The following is a 7663-nucleotide window of genomic DNA, read 5'->3' as shown; positions in this document are numbered from 1 at the left end:
AATTAATTCGCTACTTTAAAGCAATTTACATTTTGTATGGACGCCTTATTATTTACATATATTTGTTGGTCAAAAACGCCGCGGTCCCTAAACTGTGGAATCGGCTCGCACAAAACGCAGGTGCCGCGTGTCTCAGGCACCATTGATGTACTTCTCGACCGTGAGTAAAACGAAGTTGTGAATAAAACCGTTTAAAAAAATTGTTTTAAAGGAGTTTATTACATGAACATTTCTGTTTAAATTATCATTGAGAGTGAGCATCTACGTAACCTGCTTTTTGTACTAAATTGTGTCTGCTAGTCTTGGTGCTGGTGCAAGAATGTGAGCTGCATACCTTGCAGGTCTTGCATGACTTCCCTTTTTAAAAACATCAAACATACGTACATAACAAAACAACTCAACATGTGCATCAATAACACTGTGGTCTTACAAGAGAATACAGTGTCAGTAAAATAGGTGACGTTTAGAGCAATGACCCTTCTTCAGAGCGGCCAGAGATAGAGGGGGTGAGAGATTGAGCCTGACAAATAATTATATTTGGCGAATGTTTTAACTTGGCATATGAATACTGAACAGGGGAACGATTATCCACGGCGCTTTTAACCTCGACTCCGACGATCCATGCCCCCTTTCCTCTATTTTATCCGCGATGTATGAGTCATCACCCTCTTATCGGCAAACATCTTTTGTGACAAAACATGCGCAGCAATCAAAGCCAATGCGCGGGCGACACTTGCTTTTATAAGAAGACAAGTCGGACGGATACACGCACAGAAACAAGAAGAGACACCAACAAGAAGACACAAAGACAGTGAGACACACAGACACAGAGCCAGAGAGACACGGAGACACATCGAGACACTTATAAAGTACTGTACAGTATTAGTATTATTATTCCGGTATTGCTACAGCTGGATGGTGCCATGGTGTATTGGTTACAGCACGTGTAATCCAGCAGTCACTGGTTCGATCTCCCGGGCACGATAGGTGAGACACTGGGCACGTTTGTTAAATTCCCCCACCTGTCATCCCAGCAGTGTAAATGGGTACACCACACTTAGTCTGTTGGCAGGTACTGTGGGATTCATCCATCGAGGGTTCTCCCACCGTTTCCAATAACACATGTCCAGCGTGAAAGATTAGACCAAATGCCCTCTCAAGGGGCTCTTCCAGCAGCAGTGGCATGCGCAAGAAATTACAGGGCTGCACCTTCACCTTTTATTCTTACAGCGCTATGAACGTCCTTGCAACATGCTATATTGACCAGAAGCTATGGCGAGATGTAAATCGACACACGTGTTCTCTTTGGTCGTCAATTTGCACATTATGTGAAAAGTAGCCATTGTGTCATGTGTGATCCACATAATTTGGTCAAAATTTATTTATTTTTACATGAACATTTCTGTTTAAATTAGTTCAACGGTTTTACTTAACTTGATTCCTCTGTTTGTCGTGGTCAAATCTTGTAATAAAAATTTCGCCCACTTCCCGTTGTCCAATCAATTCCACATTTTTCACACGTACTCACATCCGGTGACAATGCATGCCTGTATCAAAGTCGGCATCAGTTCATTAATTCGCTACTTTAAAGCAATTTACATTTTGTATGGACGCCTTATTATTTACATATATTTGTTGGTCAAAAACGCCGCGGTCCCTAAACTGTGGAATCGGCTCGCACAAAACGCAGGTGCCGCGTGTCTCAGGCGCCATTGATGTACTTCTCGACCGTAAGTTAAACGAAGTTGTGAATAAAACCGTTGTTTAAAAAAAAATTGTTTTAAAGGAGTTTATTACATGAACATTTCTGTTTAAATTATTGAGAGTGAGCATCTACGTAACCTGCTTTTTGTACTAAATTGTGTCTGCTAGTCTTGGTGCTGGTGCAAGAATGTGAGCTGCATACCTTGCAGGTCTTGCATGACTTCCCTTTTTAAAAACATCAAACATACGTACATAACAAAACAACTCAACATGTGCATCAATAACACTGTGGTCTTACAAGAGAATACAGTGTCAGTAAAATAGGTGACGTTTAGAGCAATGACCCTTCTTCAGAGCGGCCAGAGAGATAGAGGGGGTGAGAGATTGAGCCTGACAAATAATTATATTTGGCGAATGTTTTAACTTGGCATATGAATACTGAACAGGGGAACGATTATCCACGGCGCTTTTAACCTCGACTCCGACGATCCATGCCCCCTTTCCTCTATTTTATCCGCGATGTATGAGTCATCACCCTCTTATCGGCAAACATCTTTTGTGACAAAACATGCGCAGCAATCAAAGCCAATGCGCGGGCGACACTTGCTTTTATAAGAAGACAAGTCGGACAGATACACGCACAGAAATAAGAAGAGACACCAACAAGAAGACACACAAAGACAGTGAGACACACAGACACAGAGCCAGAGAGACACGGAGACACATCGAGACACTTATAAAGTACTGTACAGTATTAGTATTATTATTGCGGTATTGCTACAGCTGGATGGTGCCATGGTGTATTGGTTACAGCACTTGTAATCCAGCAGTCACTGGTTCGATCTCCCGGGCACGATAGGTGAGACACTGGGCACGTTTGTTAAATTCCCCCACCTGTCATCCTAGCAGTGTAAAAGGGTTCACCACACTTAGTCTGTTGGCAGGTCCTGTGGGATTCATCCATCGAGGGTTCTCCCACCGTTTCCAAAAACACATGTCCAGCGTGAAAGATTAGACCAAATGCCCTCTCAAGGGGCTCTTCCAGCAGCAGTGGCATGCGCAAGAAATTACAGGGCTGCACCTTCACCTTTTATTCTTACAGCGCTATGAACGTCCTTGCAACATGCTATATTGACCAGAAGCTATGGCGAGATGTAAATCGACACACGTGTTCTCTTTGGTCGTCAATTTGCACATTATGTGAAAAGTAGCCATTGTGTCATGTGTGATCCACATAATTGGGTCAAAATTTATTTATTTTTACATGAACATTTCTGTTTAAATTAGTTCAACGGTTTTACTTAACTTGATTCCTCTGTTTGTCGTGGTCAAATCTTGTAATAAAAATTTCGCCCACTTCCCGTTGTCCAATCAATTCCACATTTTTCACACGTACTCACATCCGGTGACAATGCATGCCTGTATCAAAGTCGGCATCAGTTCATTAATTCGCTACTTTAAAGCAATTTACATTTTGTATGGACGCCTTATTATTTACATATATTTGTTGGTCAAAAACGCCGCGGTCCCTAAACTGTGGAATCGGCTCGCACAAAACGCAGGTGCCGCGTGTCTCAGGCGCCATTGATGTACTTCTCGACCGTAAGTTAAACGAAGTTGTGAATAAAACCGTTGTTTAAAAAAAAATTGTTTTAAAGGAGTTTATTACATGAACATTTCTGTTTAAATTATTGAGAGTGAGCATCTACGTAACCTGCTTTTTGTACTAAATTGTGTCTGCTAGTCTTGGTGCTGGTGCAAGAATGTGAGCTGCATACCTTGCAGGTCTTGCATGACTTCCCTTTTTAAAAACATCAAACATACGTACATAACAAAACAACTCAACATGTGCATCAATAACACTGTGGTCTTACAAGAGAATACAGTGTCAGTAAAATAGGTGACGTTTAGAGCAATGACCCTTCTTCAGAGCGGCCAGAGAGATAGAGGGGGTGAGAGATTGAGCCTGACAAATAATTATATTTGGCGAATGTTTTAACTTGGCATATGAATACTGAACAGGGGAACGATTATCCACGGCGCTTTTAACCTCGACTCCGACGATCCATGCCCCCTTTCCTCTATTTTATCCGCGATGTATGAGTCATCACCCTCTTATCGGCAAACATCTTTTGTGACAAAACATGCGCAGCAATCAAAGCCAATGCGCGGGCGACACTTGCTTTTATAAGAAGACAAGTCGGACAGATACACGCACAGAAATAAGAAGAGACACCAACAAGAAGACACACAAAGACAGTGAGACACACAGACACAGAGCCAGAGAGACACGGAGACACATCGAGACACTTATAAAGTACTGTACAGTATTAGTATTATTATTGCGGTATTGCTACAGCTGGATGGTGCCATGGTGTATTGGTTACAGCACTTGTAATCCAGCAGTCACTGGTTCGATCTCCCGGGCACGATAGGTGAGACACTGGGCACGTTTGTTAAATTCCCCCACCTGTCATCCTAGCAGTGTAAAAGGGTTCACCACACTTAGTCTGTTGGCAGGTCCTGTGGGATTCATCCATCGAGGGTTCTCCCACCGTTTCCAAAAACACATGTCCAGCGTGAAAGATTAGACCAAATGCCCTCTCAAGGGGCTCTTCCAGCAGCAGTGGCATGCGCAAGAAATTGCAGGGCTGCACCTTTACCTTTTATTCTTACAGCGATATGAACGTCCTTGCAGAAAGCTCTGACTATATTGACCAGAAGCTATGGCGAGATGTAAATCGACAAACGTGTTCTCTTTGGTCGTGAATTTGCACATTATGTGAAAAGTAGCCATCGTGTCATGTGTGATCCTCATAATGTGGTCAAAATGTATTTATTTTTACATGAACATTTCTGTTTAAATTAGCTCAACGGTTTTACTTAACTTGATTCCTCTTATTATGTTTTATTTTTATTAATTTTTATTATTTTATTACTTCCCTTCTACGTGACTTTACCGAAAGAACCAAGAAGTTGATTCCTCTGTTTGTCGTGGTCAAATCTTGTAATCAAAATTTCGCCCACTTCCCGTTGTCCAATCAATTCCACATTTTGCACACGTACTCACATCCGGTGACAATGCATGCCTGTATCAAAGTCGGCATCAGTTAATTAATTCGCTACTTTAAAGCAATTTACATTTTGTATTGATGCCTTATTATTTACATAAAGAGTAGAACCTCTGGTCACGACCATAATTCGTTCCATAACTTTGGTCGCAACCCGATTTGGTCGTGACTCGAACCTAATTTCTCCATTGGATTGTATGTAAATACGAATAATCCGTTCAAGACTCCTACGAACTGTATATAAACATAGTTTTTTTAAAAGATTTTTAAGCACAAAAATAGTTAATTATGCAATAGAAGTCACAGTGTAATACTATACTAAATGTAAAAACATTGAATAACACTGAGAAAACCTTGAACAACAGAGAAAACTAACAAGGTTTAGAATCGTTCAACAAGATAATTGTTTCGTCTGCTACATCAGTCGGTCGATTCTGAGAGAGAGGATATTCGTATGAGCAATTTATGTTTCTATTGAAAGTAAGTTAACAGTAATATTTGGGTACAGTATTGTTTTGGGAAGCCTTCACCGTAATATCATCGTATGAATGATGCGATAAGTGATTAACGGTTTCTTATGTTAGCGATTTACGAACTCAGCGCTTTCGCTCTCTAAATTACAGCTTGAATGAGGGGAATAACTACACTCACAAAATTAATATCTTACCGAGACCGATTACTAAGCGAGACTGACTGAGCAAGCGGCCACACGTGGGTTGCTGTTGTTTGTAAACAACAGGAAATTTATTCTAGATTTGAAGCTTTCGTGACTGCAAGGATTCATATTCTTAGGTTTTACTGGTAGGAACGAAGTGAACCAGCCTACAATAGATTGTATCGTCCGTCCGTCCGTCCGATTAGGTGTAGCAACATCGCCCCCTACTGCAAACACTTGGCAGGACCCTACAAAAACCTTTAGACTCAGTGACGCTTTCCTGGCTAAACAAGTGTAACATTCCCTTATAATTCCCTGAGATAGCTTTTAATTAAAACATTTAAATTAAAAATTAACTCACAGCGGCCTAAAGCCTACAGCTAGGCCTAAAGCCTAGAACTAGGCCTCAAACTCTCCCTTCGTATCGTACCCCCGCATGTGTGAAAGGGAGTTAATGTTTAACAATGTTACATTCCCTGATGTTTTTAAATAGAAACATTTACATTTAAAGCTTTTACATTAATAATTAAAACATTTAAATTCAAAATTAACTCACAGCGGTCTAAAGCCTACAGCTAGGCCTAAAGCCTAGAAATAGGCCTCAAACTCTCCCTTTGTATCGTCCGATTAGGTGTAGCAACATCGCCCCCTACTGCAAACACTTGGCAGGACCCTACAAAAACCTTTACACTCAGTGAGGCTTTCCTGGCTAAACAAGTGTAACAATACATTATGTTTATATTCTTTGGTTATTCGTTCCTACCAGCCCACCCCGCAGGGACCTGTTTTCGGTAAAGTCACGTAGGTAAAAAATTTAAATTAATAAAAGTAAAATAAAAATCACGACGTTTCGGAGGCAACACAAGCTTCCGTCTTCAGGTGGAACCGTCACAGCCCGACACAGCCCGATACAGCTGTCGGGCTGTGACGGTTCCACCTGAAGACGGAAGCTTGTGTTGCGTCCGAAACGTCGTGATTTTTTATTTTTATTTTACTTTTATTAATTTTATTTTTTTACCTACGTGACTTTACCGAAAAACCCTAAGAACAGAAAATTTGGCGCTTGCAAAAAAAAAACGGCGCGGAAGGGCAAATCGGCCGCGGCCGTGTTTGATCGCCACCCGAGTTTGTGTTCGTGACCAGACTCAAAAATGTTGTGAATTTTTTGGTCGGAACCCGATTTGGTCGTGGTCAGAAGCGTTTGTGACCAGAGGTTCCACTGTACTGTATTTGTGTAGGTCAAAAACGCCGCGGTCCCTAAACTGTGGAATCGGCTCGCACAAAACGCAGGTGCCGCGTGTCTCAGGCGCCATTGATGTACTTCTCGACCGTGAGTTAAACGAAGTTGTGATTAAAACCGTTGTTTATTACATGAACATTTCTGTTTAAATTATAATTGAGAGTGAGCATCATCTACGTAACCTGCTTTTTGGACTAAATTGTCTGCTAATCTTCGTGCTGGTGCAAGAATGTGGGCTGCATACCTTGCAGGTCTTGCATGACTTCCCTTTTTAAAAACATCAACAGTATACATACATAACAAAAACTCAACATGTGCATCAATAACACTGTGGTCTTACAAGAAAATACAGTGTCAGTAAAATAGGTCACGTTTAGGGAAATGACCCTTCTTCAGAGCGGCCAGAGAGATAGAGGGGGTGAGAGCTGGAGACTGACAATTATATTTGGCAAATCTTTTAACTTGGCATATGAATACTGAACAGGGGAACTTAAAAAAAAATGTTTTAAAGGAGTTTATTACATGAACATTTCTGTTTAAATTATAATTGAGAGCGAGCATCATCTACGTAACCTGCTTTTTGGACTAAATTGTGTCTGCCAGTCTTCGTGCTGTTGCTACAGCCTGCACGAAGTAGATGGTATAACTTGACAATAATGAATGCAGCACGAGAATTTGCCCGTGAAATGTCATGGTTGATGTCCCACCTACAGCTCTATTTGCCACACAAAAACTCAGTTCCCCGCCCGCAATCAGTCTGTAAATTATTTTAAAAAACATTACAGAAAATTAGTGCAGGCTGGGAAACCATACGTTTAAAACAGCAACACAAAAACGTGTAAAAAAGTGCCCAGTTTTTGTACTTTATACAAAAAACCATCAGCACTTTCAGAAAATATGGGTTTTAGATATGTGGTTCCCAGACGCAAACTAAACAAATTGCTGACCGAGAACAAGACGACCACAATGCACCTTACTTAAGAACTATTGATG

The sequence above is a fragment of the Lethenteron reissneri genome, chromosome 64 (genome assembly GCF_015708825.2).
Source record: "Lethenteron reissneri isolate LAM-NWPU_2019-01 chromosome 64, ASM1570882v1, whole genome shotgun sequence".
Taxonomy (NCBI): Eukaryota; Metazoa; Chordata; class Hyperoartia; order Petromyzontiformes; family Petromyzontidae; genus Lethenteron; species Lethenteron reissneri.
Note: the sequence above shows the minus strand (reverse complement) of the source record.